At 45.8% G+C, this 15,045-nt stretch overlaps 2 pseudogenes; both read left to right on the top strand.

Annotated features, from left to right (window-relative positions):
* The first annotated feature begins 7,063 nt into the window (after positions 1–7,063).
* Positions 7,064–8,278, top strand: LOC102432896 (annotated as a pseudogene).
* Positions 8,279–8,642: 364 nt separating this feature from the next.
* LOC111823246 lies at positions 8,643–9,487 on the top strand (annotated as a pseudogene).
* The last annotated feature ends 5,558 nt before the right edge of the window (positions 9,488–15,045 follow it).

Here is a 15,045-nt window from a genome sequence, read left to right on the forward strand (position 1 = left end):
GGGGCTTTGCAGTCTAAGTAGGAGTTCACTGGGGAGGAGGCGTGTCAAGCCAAGGGAACATATGAGTGAAGGGTAGAGGTAAGAGACAGCCTGTGGGGCAAGGGTCAGATGTGCGGTCAGTGGGTGGGAAACACCACCATCCCTCTAGCTGCCTGTGAGGACAGTGGATTTCAGGGGGTGGAGTAGACACAACCATAGGAAGGCATGTGGGCATTCCTGGGTGTTTGTCCATGGTCCCCCCAGCAGGCTTGTCACAGCTGCTGGAGCCAGGCCCCTGGGCAGCCTGGTTTGGGAGGTGTGGGGCGGATGTCCAGGCTGGGTGATGCCGAGGGTCCCCTCTCAGGGTAAAGAGGAGGTGCCTGAAGGAAGGGCGGCTTGGGGAAAAGGACCTGCGCCCCACAAATGCCCTGCTGGGTTCAATGGGAAAGGGGCGGCTAGGAGGGGCCGTGAGATCCGGGAGCTCTCGCACTGCCACGCAGAAAAGAAGGGTTTGGGCGCTGCCTCGGGGCGGGGGGTGGAGGCCGGCTGTTCTCCCCGCAGGCCTGAGTCCCCCTCTCTCCCTAGATCCCGCGGTCAGCGCCTTCCCCCCAGCCTCGCCCTGGGCCCTCCCACGGGAGACTCACCCGGACCTTGAAGGTGAGTGGTTTCCTGGAGAGCGGGGACTCCCAGGCCTCCAGCCCGGAGGAGCCGGTGCCCCAGCCTGGGAGCTCGGGAGTGTCTTCCGAGGCCCATCACGGCTCACAGGCCCAGGGCCGACCCCTAGGCTCTGCCTACTGGCACCTAAAGGCAGGTGACAGCGCTGCTAGAACAGCGGCGAGCGTTACAGGTTGCAAGAGCACGTTTGTGGGCAGATGTCATTTTGCCCCTGCTTTACAGAAGCAGTGCGTGTTCATAGTGAAAGCTTTGCCAAACAGGAATGAACCAATATTAAGGCATGAAGAAGGAAGTGAAAAGAAAAACATCACCCAGGATTTCCTTGGTGGGCTGCCTCCCTGTGGAATGTTTGTGTTTTGCTTTCTTTCCTTCTAAATTGGAACTTGATATTGACGTCTGCACATTATGGGTTTCTTACCCATTTTTTTCAGTTGCTTACATTGTGAGGTTTTCCCAATATGACTGCCTGGTTCTCTGTGGCTAGAGCATGAGGAGGCTGCCCACCCCTTGACCCCATATGCCCTGACCTACGTTGTCCCCTTTCCCAGCCCCAGCAGGAGAGGAGTGTGCCGTCTGCCTCCACCAAGCTGCCAACACCTGCCTTGTGCCCTGCGGCCACACACACTTGTGCAGCTACTGTGCCTGGCGGGTCTTCGGGGACACAGCCAAGTGTCCCATGTGTCGCTGGGAGATCCAGGCAGTGGTCCCCGCACGGGGCCCTCCAGCTCTGAGAACTGAAGAAGGCCTCCCGGTGTGAGCGGAGGCTGGGCTGGCTCTGAACTGACCCCGCAGGGGAGAGGGGCAGCTGCCCTCCTTCTGGAGAAAAGCCAGGAAGGCGGGTTGGTAACAAGCACAGCAGAGAGGGAGGTGGGGACGGTGTCTCTTCCCTTTCCCCACGGGTTAGGCCAATGGGACGCGAGGAGCCCCTGACCAGAATTTCTCCCTGATGGGAGCCTGGTGTATGTAGACCGTGGCTTGACCATGGCCAGCGGGCTGGTGGTCCCTCTGCTTAGCTCCAGGTTCTTCTGTGCCCGGGGCTTGCCAAGGCTCTTGGCTGGCCACTTGGCACAGCCACAGCTGACCTAGCAATCCCTGCTCGCTTAAGACCAGGGTTCTTGGGACGCCAAGAAGCCACACGTGTTGATGAGGAGGATCTTTGTTCAGAGATGGGTGGCCGGGCCCCTGGTGTGAGAGCTGAGGAAGTTCATGTAGCCGTGTGTGCCTATGGCAGCCCTGCCCATGGGGGTTGAGGAGCAGGGAGGCATCTGGGTGGAGTGTTTACATCCCGTGTGGGAGCTGGGTAGCCGCCGACAAGCCCTCAGTGAGGTGGGTCAGTGGTTCCCCGTTGCAGTGCAGCTGTGAGGACCCAGCGAGATCACATCTGAAGATGAGTCAGCGCACGAGAAAGCACTGTTGTCATTGTGCTTATTCCCTTGCTAATTTCCGAGCCACCAAAATAAAGCTCATCTTCTATGAATATGACTTTGTAATGAATATGCCTCTTTGTTTAGTCAGTGTGAGTAGGTGGAGCTGTGGCTGGTCAGGTTGCTGGGGTGTTTGGGGACGTGCCCTCCTGTCCTGCACAGACACACACTGAGCTTGCAGTGGCGGGGGCAAGGGGGGGATGGGGGGTGGGGGTGGGGAGCGCGTGCTCTGGGCACTCAGGCCTGTGCGCTCTATTCTGCCGAGCACGTGGAGGGGACCATCCTACACTGCCAGCCCTGAAGTCACAACCAGGCTTAGCCCCTGCCAGCCTTGATTTGGGGGAGACTGTCTGGAAGCTCTGGCTCCTGGATGAAAGGAGAGATGGACCTGGGCCCACTCAGCAGGTGCTGGGAGCAGGGAGCAGGGAGCAGGGAGCAGGGAGCAGCTCTGTGACTGTGGGAGGCTCTCCCGGGAGAGACCTAACCTTGGGCATGTGACTTGACCTTTGTGAGCCTCAGGTTCTTCACCTGTAAAGTGGAAATGAGATCATTGTTTTTGGTGGTAAGTTGTGAAGATAATGAGAATGAAACTTGTGGCTTAGAGGAAGTGCTCACAACATGGCAGCTCCCTTCCCTGTACCGGCAGCTGCCGGGGGAAGCAGCCCAGAGGCCACTGGGCGGGCGTCCGGGCGCGGTCTGTGTCCTGGCAGGCACGCGGCACCCCATTGCTTTGGGATGATTCCTACGGATCCTAAAACAAGCTTTTTCTTCCTTTAAGTGTCTTTCTTTTTAAACCCAGATACCTCCAGGGCAGGGCATTACTTTAATCCTGTTTGAGTGAAGACCTCCTTATTAGTTAACACCTAGAGAAGCCTGATCTTAGAAACGGCCCCTACCCGGAGGGGGGACTTCTGGAATGGTGAAGGACGGACTTCTATTCTCCCAGAGAAGCAACAACACATTGGCAAGATGTTATACAGATTATATCTGGATATTAACCAGAGGCCAACAACAATCTGAAGAGGGATTATCAGCGAGAAACTACTGAACCTTGGTAAGAACAGTGGAGTTTGTGGTGTTTGAACTTGGCCCAACCCCAGCTTCAGCAGCCCTGAAACCCAGCAGCCTGTAGCCGGCAGCGGAGCGGACTGGGCGGGCCCCTCAGAGCGCTCCATCACCAGAGCACCGCTGCTGTTTGACCGCCCGGCAGTTCCCTGGAAAAGCTTCATCTTGGGGTGTTGCTATCATCTAACCCAACTTGAAGCTCTCTCCATGGGAAAGCCCCTGCCCCCAAGTTGTTATATTCCCACTCAGGGCTCTTTCCCTGGGAAAACCCCTATTCTTAGGGCGTTTGTCAAACATAATCAGCTTCAATCATTCAACATTGCAGCTGCCCAAGACTGATAACAGTTGGGACAAACAAAGGCACGGCCAGAAATTTAAAAGGAAGATCTGAGAGATGAACTGTTCACGGGGAGGACGAGAAGCTGTGTGTACTCCTGGGGGCCTAGGGGACTGTGCATGATCAGGGAAGGCCTGGAGGGCTCCGTCTCTCGGTTTGGCTGGCTTCCAGGGCCTGTGCAAGCAGGAAGTGAAGGCCAGGGCAGAGCCATACACTGCCTGGCATTAAAAACATGCCTCAACCCCCACACAGAGCTCTTAGCAAATGGTAGAAGATTTCCTAGCTCAGGGCATTTAAGGAAATCTCTGTCCAATCATTAGCTGACCGTTACGCTAACTGAGCAGAGATAGCATTGGCTTCACACTACAGGAAATACATACTTCACAAAATTAGTCCAGGAAAGTCATTAAACAAACAGCAGCAACACCAAACCGAGGGGGGGGGGTGTCTGATATTGAGAGTAGCCACATTATATTATCTAAAAACACACACAAAACAACCACTTCCCTCACCCCCCCCCCAAAAAAAATGACAACAGGAAAGTATGACTCATGCACAGGAAAAAATTAGTCACTAGAAACTGTCCCTAAAGGAGGCCAAATATTAGGCTTACAAAGACTTCAAACCAACTATTGTAAATATGTTTAAAGTACTAAAGAAACCATGTCTAAGAATTAAAGGAAAGTATGTCATTGGTGGCTCACCAAATAGAGATCATCAATAGAGCGATAGAAATTATGAAAACAACCAAATGGAAATGATGAAGTTGGAAAGCACAGTATCTGAAATGAGAAACTCACCAGTGGGCCTCAACAGCAGATCTGAGTGCAGAAGAAAGGATCAATGAACTTGAAGATAAATTATAGAGATTATCTAGTCTGAGGAACAGGGGCGATAGAGACCTGTGGACATCACTAGGCGCTCCAACATACACATGATGGGAAAACCAGGAGGAGAAGAGAGAGAAAGCGGAAGAACAAATATATTTGTAGAAGTAAGTTTAAGAAGTTTCCAAATTTGATGAAAAAATATTAATTTCCACATCAAAGAAAATCAACAAACTCCAAAGAGGATACACTCAAAGAAATGCACACTGAGATATAGTACAGTCAAATTGTCAAAAACCAAAGACAAAGAGAATCTCAGTGGCTAACAAAACAACAAAAAACTCATCACGTACAAGGAATCCTCAATAACAGGTGACTTCTTATCAACAATGATAGAGGTCAGTCCTAGCCAGTTGGGCTCAGTGGGTAGAGCATCAGACTATGGACCCAAGGGTCCCAGGTTCAATTCTGGTCGAGGGCACGTACCTCGGTTGCAGGTTCCTCCATGGCCTGGGCCCTAGTTGGGGTGTGTGCAGGAGGCAACCAATCGATGTGTTTCTCTCACATTGATATTTCTCTGTCTTTCCCTCTCTCTTCCACTCTGTAAAAAATCAATGGAAAAATATTCTCGGGTGAGGATTAAAAAAAATGATAGAGGTCAGAGGGATGATACACTGAAAGGCTTAGAGATAAAAGACTGTCAAGAATTCAGTATCCACACAGACACTGGGGCGGTGGGGGCTTGTCCTGGGGGGGTGGGAGTGGCCGGGGGGGTGTCAATCGGAGGAAAAAGGAGACATACGTAATACTTACAACTATTTAAAAAAAAAGAATTCAGTATCCAACAAAAACTACCCTTCAAAAGTGAAAAAGAGCCCTAGCTGGTTGCTCAGTGGTTAGAGCGTCAACCTGCAGACTGAAGGGTTGTGGGATCGATTCTGGTCAAGGGCACATATCTTGATTGCAGCTCAATCCCCAGCCGAGATTGGGGTGTGTGTGCAGGAGGCAACCAATTGATGTGTCTCTCACACATTGATGCTTCTCTCTGTCTCTACCCCTCTCTTCCATTCTCTGTAAAAATCAATGGAAAAAATATTTTCCTGTGAGGATGAACAAAACAAAACAAAAAAAGTGAAGAAGAAAGTATGACATTCTCAGGTCAGTGAAAACAGTGCTCAGTGTGAGCCCAGCTGGCTTATGAGAAAGACTAAAGGAATTCCTTCCGATTAAAACGAAAGGATTAATCTTTAACCTTTTCTCCAATTGTGTAGATAGGAACCATCTTACAAATGATGGGGTAAGAATTAGAATCCTCATTGTAACCACACTGACACAATCACTTCTTTCATTCATCAAATTAATTCCAAAAATATTGAGCCCCAGGCACTAGAAGCCATCCTAGTAAGAGCACAGCCTTGTCTGTGTCGTTGGGGGTCACACTGGGGGGTAAGCAATTACAGTACAATGTGGTACGTGTTACAGTCGTCTATACAAAGAGCTTGTCAACTTCTGGTTCAAGAGAGCAGACTGAGCCCATATAGTTGTTTCTTTTTACTCCAGTTCTCTATACACTGCTCATAAGAGATCTAAATAAATTCATATCCTCGCTAGAAAACAATATAGGGAACACCTAATCACCAAAAACCATTATAAAAGATGAAAACCAGACGGATCAGGTTGAAGATGGAAACCCAAAGACCAAAGCTCCACCGAGGAGAGGATGCTGCAAAAGGTGGGGCCGCTCTGGGGGTCCTTCCCACCCAGAACTGTGACCTGGGAGGGGGAGAGGCCCCGTGTGTCCACGAACGGTTGGGGCATCACAGAATGGAAAGCCAGGAGTGTTCATCTCAGGCCAGACAATGAGCAGAGAGGTGTGTTCCCATGGGCAGGATCAGGGCGGGTGGGATGTCTGGGTCAGAGAAGCCAGGCAAAGCCCCCGCTCCCTAGGGGAGCAGAAGCCTCTGTATCCAGAAAGCTTAACCATGGACTCACCTTGTCCAGCAGCACATCTCACCCATTTCTCATTATCACTGTATACAGGTGCAGTGCAGTTCACACCTGCACATCCTACTCCTTGTTGCAAGCAGGACCCTCAGGCTAATAAGGAATCCCAGTTCCAATGGAAGCTCACAGACCAGAAAATCCAAGTATTTGAGGAAAGTTAATATCATGGGGGAAAGGCACTCAGCAAGAGGAGGAGTTCATACCTGAAAAAGAGAGTTAATAAAGCAGACAGACCTGGGTTTTAGAATAAATATAATTAGATGCGAATTGATTTTGCATAAAAAATATTTAGATACCTTGGAAATGAATAATTTAATCATTGAAATAAAATTAGTCCATTAGATATAGTGAGAAGCAGAAAGATTACAGCTAAAAAATGAATTCATGCCTGGCTGGTGTGGTTCAGTGGTTGAGCACCAATCTATGAACCAGGAGGTCCTGCTTCAATTCCTGGTCAGGGCACATGCCTGGTTTGCAGGCTCAAACCCTAGTAGGGGGCATGCAGGAGGCAGCCAATCAATGATTCTCTCTCATCATTGATGTTTCTCTCTCTCTCCCTCTCTGAAATCAATAAAATTATATATTTTTAAAAATTAATTCAAGATCTAGAATCAAACAGAATGCACTGCAAAATTCCAAAGACATGATATCTACAATAGGAAAGAGAATAGATATAGAACTTTAAATACCGAAAATTCCAGAAGGAGCAGCTAAGGAAAATGAAGCAAAAAGAATAGAGGAGTGGGGAGAACATGGCTGAAAGCAGCCAGGGCGTCCCAACGAGCAGCGGGGTTGGCAGCGAGCAGGACCCGGTCGCCAGCAGTGGTGGCTGCAACTTTCCAGAGTACAAGAAGCCAGAGCTAAACACACGCGCTTTCCACGTGACCGGCTGCGCGAGCAGGGGGATTTATCGCTGAAGGAGCCTCCGGCATCCGGCATCCGAGCTGCCTGGGCAAGGAGGGGTCGCCGACCCGGGGCTGGGACGATGCCGCGGTGGCATGGGATCTGGGCTGCAATCTGGAGGCAGGGACCGAGCTGAAGGCAGTTTGGGGCCTTGGTAAACTGCAGTGCTGTGAGGACCAGGACCCAGAAGTCATCCCAGAGGATACTGACCTAGTGACCTTGGGGGTTAGAAAGAAGCTTTTGGAGTGTCTGGAAGAAACATTAACCATAGATCGGGCCTGCAGGCAAGAAATACTTGCTTATGAGATGGACTCACACGCCATAGGAAAAAAGCCTGAAAATCCAGCAGACTTGACTGAAGAGGGGGAACTTTTCCTGTCTGTGACTGTCTTATACCCTGTTACATTTCATAAGCACCAAGAACACAAACCATACCAGACGATGCTGGTACTGGGCAGTCAGAAGCTCACGGAACTAAGGGATCCAATTTGCTGTGTCAGTGACCTCCAGATTGGTGGGGGATTCAGCTACACTCCTGACCAGGCCCTGAGCACAGCAGCAAAGACCTATACAAATCAGCCTTCTTTTATTTTGAAGGAACATTTTGTAACGATAGAAGATACCCTGAATGCAGAGATCTGAGCAGAACTATCATTGAGTGGTCAGAGTCCCATGACAGAGGCTATAGAAAGTTTCAGACTGCTGAAATGGAAGATTTCACCTCCAATGACTTACATATTAAACTGGGTTTTCCCTATTTATACCGTCACCAGGGAGACTGTGAGCATGTTGTTGTCATTACTGACATAAGGCTTGTGCCTCGAGATGACTGCTTGGGTAGAATACTTTATCCCCTTCTTACCAAGCATTGGCTATGGACCAGAAAATGTTTTGTTTGTAAAATGTACACAGCCAGATGGGTGACCAACGATGACAGTTTTGCACCAGATGATCCATGTTTCTTTTGTGATGCTTGCTTCCGAATGCTTCACGATGACTCAGAAGGCAACAAACTGGGGGAATTTCTTGCTTATCCTTATGTTGATCCTGGAACCTTTAATTAATAACCAACAAAAAGTGTACACTTGGTGGGAGCATGATCAACCTGAAACAATCAGCTAGTTACCCCTACTCCACCCCCAAAATTTGAAATTACAGATTTTCTTATAAAGTAACTTGATTGGGCCAGGAGGGCGGGCCTAAATTTGGTTGAGCCTCCTTTATAAATCCAGAGCCTCCAAATTTTTCATCTTTTTTGCAAAATTGACTGTCACTGCAAAGCTGACCCATTTCCTCCCGTCTTTTTGATACTTTTACATCTGGAGATTTTCATATTTCTCTAAGCTCTTCTAGCTAAATACTGAAGCCTGGGTCTTTCTTACAATCTAGCTCTTTGGTGTGTTTTTCTCTCTCCTTCAACTCAGCAACATGAGTGTGGATTCAGCTTATCCCCAAAGCCTGCCCTGCTCCGAATCATCCAAGTCTAGGGAGCCTTCACCAGTGCCTGAGACTTAAGAGCCTGAAGAAAACTCTGCATCCTTGCAAGTGTCATCTGCTGAGACGCTCCACACAGAGACTGCTTATTCAGAACAGCCCTGATTCTCCCACCAGTCCCAGCAGTCCCAGTGCAACACTACCCACCTCTGTAGAGAACGGGACAGGGGAGGAGGAGAAAGCCCAGGTCAGAAGATCCGAACCGTCTGCTCACAGCCCCAGCTCTGTGGACTCAATGAGAGATTTCAAAGACAGAAATATCTCAGCCTCCAGCAGAGGCAAGAACTTTCCAACATCCTGGACCTTAGCTACAAACAGATTAATACCTGGTTCCAGAACCAGAGAACGAAATGTAGGAGGTGGCAGAAATACAACTGGCCAAAGAATAGCCACCGTGTGACCCCGTGAGCTCAGCAACCACAGAGTTCCTGGGCCTCTCCTCCTGCCACCGGGGATGCCTGGCGAACGCTTCTGGAAACCGTTCCGTGTGGAGCAACCATTCCTGGACCAGCCCGTCTTGGAACTACCCTGCCTGGAACGGTCAGACCTGGTGTCCCCAGGCCTGGAACAACCAATTCCTTAGTTATGGAGAGGAAGCCCTGCAGCCCCAGATCCAGTTCCGGCAAAATCCTGTCAGTGATTTGGAGGCCTCCTTGGAAATTGCTGGGGAAACCTGTGATGCAATACTGCAAGCCCCTACGTATTGTGGTGCCCAGCAATCCGCGGGTTCATTCCCAGCTTATTCCATGAGCATATCGCCTGAGTCCACGAACATATAGCCATGAACAGAGTGTGATGATGGGTGTATTACTCAACCTCAGTTTGGGCAGTGGCTGTATTACCTCTCCTAGGATTTTTCTACGTATCTCTGCCTTGATGTGCTGCTTCTCATTATGCCTTCTGTGCCAATTTGGAGGGTGGGGGTCGGGTATGATTGGAGTCTAAGTAAAGAGGCTTTGTAGTCTTGCTGCTGTTAGACAAATGATAAAAGATGCCTCTGGCTATAGATAATTAGATATAATACTAGATCTAGTATTTGGATAACTCTAGATCTAGAATCTTAACCTCAAAAATAGCAAGTAAAAGTACAAAGGTGTGTGATAAAGGATTATTCATGTTTTCTGGGATTGGAAAGCTTGTTCAAAGCTTCAGTTCAGGTGAATGGTTAAACTATAATATGCTTCACTGATTTCCTCTGCTCCTTTTGCTGTTTTACTACAACCTTTAATTTGTTTATTACTCAAGTATTTGTAGAAGATGTTTTTTGTATTTTGCTGTCATGACAATAGTACCAGTTTGGCTGGTTGGTTTATAAGTTTACATACAAATAGATAAAACGTCTATTTTACCATTAAAAAATAAAAAATAAAGTAACTTGATTGTATTTAAATGCTTAAAAATATGTTTTATTACTTATTACACAATATAGTTCTTGTTTAGTTCAGTGCATTTTGCCCATCTTAAGTGTATTTATCTTACAGAAGGAGGCTTTATATATTGAATACAAATCCTTTGCCATGTATATGTATTCTGATTTTCTCCCAGTCTGTGGCTTGCCTATTCATTGTATCCTAAATGCTTTTTTGCTAATCATTAGCACAATTCAATTAGTGATACATCAAGTGGTGGAAGTACTTTGAAAATTCTTTGAAGAATGTGACCTACACCATATATCATGAGGCTTCCAAGGTAAAGATTTTTCAAATATCTAATAAAAATGAGGAAGAATAAAAGTAGATCATTTAATAAATACAAAAAAAATAGAGAAAAATTTACATTAAGAAAGACATGACTCTTCAGATTGAAAAAGTCCACCAGCTGCTAAACAGAATATATATAAAAAGATCTTTATCTTGACATATAGTGATGAAATTTCAGAGAATTGGGGATAAAGAGACTACCCAAGGATAAAAACGTGGATTGCATACAAAATAATCTGAATCACATTAACAGTAGACTTTCCTTAATAATATTGGATGCTGAATATTCAAAGTTGAGGGAGATTTTTAAAATTTTACTGAGGTATGATTTCCATACAGTAAAATGTACAGTTCTTAAGTCTCCATTTTGCTGAGGGATAATCCTGAAATCTATAATTTTACAAGCAGCTACTCTCTCATTCAACTGTGGGAGCAAAATGAAATTTTCAGGTATAAAATGACAGTATTTTATTCACTTGATGGAAGAACGATTTGAGGAATTGATTCATAAAGAAGAAAAACATGGCTCTAGCCGGTGGCTCAGTGGTTAGAGCATGGGCTCGTGGACGGAAGGATGGCAGGCTGGATTCCGGTCACGGGCACTTACCTCAGCTGCAGGCTCAATCCTGGTGCCATTTGGGGTGTGTGCGGGAGGCAACAACTCAATGTGTCTCTCTCACACTGACACTTCTCTCTCTTTGTTTCTCCCCCTCCCTTCCATTCTCTCTAAAAAATAAAAAAATTAAAAAATCAGTGGAAAAAATATCTTTGGGTGAGGATTAACAAAAAACAAAAAGAGAAGAAACAGAAAGTTAATGCTATGATGACCATGAAATCAAAAGGTTGAGTCTATATAAATGGTAATTGCAAAAAAATATTCAACAATAATCTGGAACAATGATATCATAGGTGCAGTGGAGGGAAGCAAAAGATGCTAAGGTTCTTTTTCTCATTGGGAAGATGTAGTTATTAACAATAAAAAATGAAAAACATGTAAGTTTAATTGGTATATTGAAGAACATATGAACAAAATATATAATTTCCAAACCATCGAAGAAATATACAATTCTAATTTCAGAAATCCAACAAAAGTCAGGAAAGGAGATAAAAGAATAAAAAATAAAGTAGATAGGAATAAGTCCAAACAAAGCAGTATCCATAATAAATGTTAATGGGTTAAATTCACCTATTGATTGACAGGGATTTTCAGTTTGAGCAGATAAAAAAATAAACCCAAGAAATGAAACCTAGTTATAGCCTGTCTCTGAGATGCACCTAAAACAAAGTCCAAAAAGATTAAAAATAAAGAAAAAGAAAAACATACCAAGCAAACGCGAACATCAAGCAAACAGGTTGTGGTAGTCCATGAGCAGGCTTGCCTTGGAGATCCTTCAAGAGAATGTAGACGGAGGGAAAACCCCTGGCCTGGCAGCACAGGTGCCAGTAGGAGGAGACTGTTAACTCAGAAAGGACTCAGATATCAGGCCAGGAGGCCATACTCCCTGGAGGACTGAATTTCTGCTGTATATGTGCTGTAATGTATTGGTTGTTTCTAGTGCTGAAGTGAGACCACAGCTCTATACTTCCCAGACACCTATTCCATCTAAGGCCACCAAACTTTGGGTATATCTCTAGAAGACATAAGAGGGCAACCAAGAGTCAACTTCACACCCTGCATCCTTATCTATATATATAAAAGCCAAGCAACCAGAATGCCAGAATGACTGGAATGACGGGAACAACCAGTCGCTATGACACGCACTGCAGCTGGCCAACCAGCCCGATGGTGGGCGGCCCCTCCCCTCAGCCAGCCCTGCCCCCAATTGGCCCTCCCAACCCAGATCGGGGGTGGGTTGGCTGGCCAACCTCTCGTGGCCCCTCCCCCCCTGGCCAGACCCGCCCCAACCCACCCCCAATGGGGCGGGCCAGCCAGACCCCACCTGTGCACAAATTCATGCACTGGGCCTCTAGTCTATAATAATGAAAGTATAATATGCTAATTAGACCAGACATCCTTCCGGACAACCTTCCGGACAAAGCCGGGGCTTTGAGGGAAGCCTGGGTCCCGGGTGCCAGAGGGAAGCCGGTGCTGGCAACCGGGGATAGGAAGGCCTACTCTTGCACGAATTTCGTGCATCGGGCCTCTAGTCTTACATAAATCCTTTGATCTAGTTTTTTGTAAACCAAAGTAAAAGTTACCTTAAACTAGGTGCAAGTCATTATTCTTATTCAGGAGGGAATTCATATTGATAGGAGGAATAACCTCGTAAGAAAATATGTAGTTTCAAATGTTTATACACCCAACAAAATATCTTTCTAATAAAAAGCAAAAAGTGATATGAATAAAAGATGAAATTTTAAAAAGGCACATAGTAGGATACTTTAACATCTCTCAGAAACTGAGAGATCAAGAAGACAAAAAGTTAGTAAGGCTATAAATGATTTGAAGAGTGCAATTAATCTTTATCTAGCAAATGTACACAATATTTCACTCCTCAAACCAAAGAACATATATTCTTCCCAAATATATCAAACATTCATGAAAATGACCTGTGTTACACCACAAACTTTAAAAATAAAGTAGCCCAGCCCTAACCGGTTTGGCTCAGTGGATAGAGTGTCGGCCTGCGGACTGAATAGTTCCAGGTTTGATTCTGGCCAAGGGCATGTACCTGGGTTGCGGGCACATCCCCAGTGGGGAGTGTGCAGGAGGCAGCTGACCGATGTTTCTCCCTCATCAATGTTTCTAACTCTCTATCCCTCTCCCTTCCTCTCTGTAAAAAATCAATAAAATGTATTTTTTTTTAAAGTAGCCCAGGTCGACATGCTCAGTGGTTAGAGCAGGGTGGAGACCTTCTAGCCTTCGGACTATATAAGGCCCATAAAATCATTTGGTCTGGCCCTGCCAAGGCATTAGGGGTGAGTTAATTAAATGTTTGACCAAATAAAGCAGGCTGACTTTTAAGTTAATAATTTTGTATGGCCAGCAAGTGATGTTATAAATATCCAAAAGGCTCTTGGCAGTAAACAAGCTCCCCACCCCTGGGTTAGAGTGTTGACCTGCGCACTGGAGGGTCTTGAATTCGATTCTGGTCAAGGGCATGTACCTGGGTTGCAGGTTTGATCCCCACCCCGATATATGTGGGGCATATGTGGGAGGCAACCAATCAATGTGTGCCTCTCACATCAATGCTTCTCTCTCTTTCTCTCCTCTCTTTCTCTCTCCCCCTCCCTCTCCCTCTCTGTAATAAATAAAAATATATTTTTAAAAAATAAACAAAAAATAAAATCACATGAGCTATAGTCACTGAATACAATGCAATATAGAATTAATATGCCAACAAAAGGGGAGTATTCCTAACAATATAGAGATTTAGCAAAAGAACATAATGTGTATCAATACATTACACCAATAAATATGAAAATCTGGATGAAATGGATGATTTACTTGGAAAATATATAATTTATCTTATATAGACTCAAAAAGTAGAAAAACCTCCATATTTCCAATAATTCTAGAAAGATATTGAAAAATGCAGTCAATTCCTAAAAAGTTTATGAGATTACCATCCAAAAATTAATAGGCTTTGGTTAATAATAGCAATAACAAATATATAAAAATAAGCAAGAAGATTAAATTAGCAATGACAATTACCCTTATGAAATACCTGAGAATAAATGTAATAAAATACTCAAATCACTATGAAATAATATTAAAAAGACCGAAAATAAAACATCTATATATTATGTTCATGGGTAAATGTCTCAATATGGTAAAGATAGCACTTCTTAGCTAAATACCATATTTATAAATTCAGTACAGTCTCAATCTAAAGCTCAATGGGGTTTTCCATGGACCTTAGGGATCTGTTTAAAAAATTAGTATAAATGTTGCCCTAGCTAGTTTGGCTCAGTGGATAGAGCATCAGCCTGCAGACTGAAGGGTCCCAGGTTCAATCCCGGTCAAGGGCACGTACCTCGATTGCAGGCTCGATCCCCGGCCCTGGTCAGGACAAATGCAGGAGGCCACTAATTAATGTGTCTCTCTCACATCGATATTTCTCTCTCTGTCTTTCCCCCTCCCTTCTACTCTCTCTAAAAATCAATGGAAAAATATCCTTAAGTGAGGATTAACAAAAAGAATTAGTATAAATGTTTAAATGTACAAAATAGCCAAGACAATTTTGAAATGAGACTAATCCTATATAATAAAACCCCAATATGCAAATCAACTGAAAGGTGGAATGACTGGTCTCTATGACATGCACTGACCACCAGGGGGCATACGCTCAAAGCAGGAGCTGCCTGCTGATGGTCAGTGCTCTCCCACAGGGGGAGCACCGCTCAGCCAAAAGCCGGGCTCATGGTGGCAGGAGCCTCTCCTGCCTCAGAGGCAGCGCTAAGGATGTCCGTCAGTTGGACATCCCCCGAGGGCTCCCGGACTGCGAGAGGGTGCAGGCCGGGCTAAGGGGGACTCCCCCACCCACCCCCCCCGCACGAATTTCATGAACCAGACCTTAGTATGTTATAAAACAATCGCAATTTAAGCAATACTTTGATTTCTTGTGGATTTGTTCAGGAAAGACAAATCAACAGATTAGGAAAGTGTAGTTTCTCCTAAAAAAGAACTATCAATT

The sequence above is a fragment of the Myotis lucifugus genome, unplaced genomic scaffold (assembly GCF_000147115.1).
Source record: "Myotis lucifugus unplaced genomic scaffold, Myoluc2.0 scaffold_430, whole genome shotgun sequence".
Classification (NCBI taxonomy): Eukaryota; Metazoa; Chordata; class Mammalia; order Chiroptera; family Vespertilionidae; genus Myotis; species Myotis lucifugus.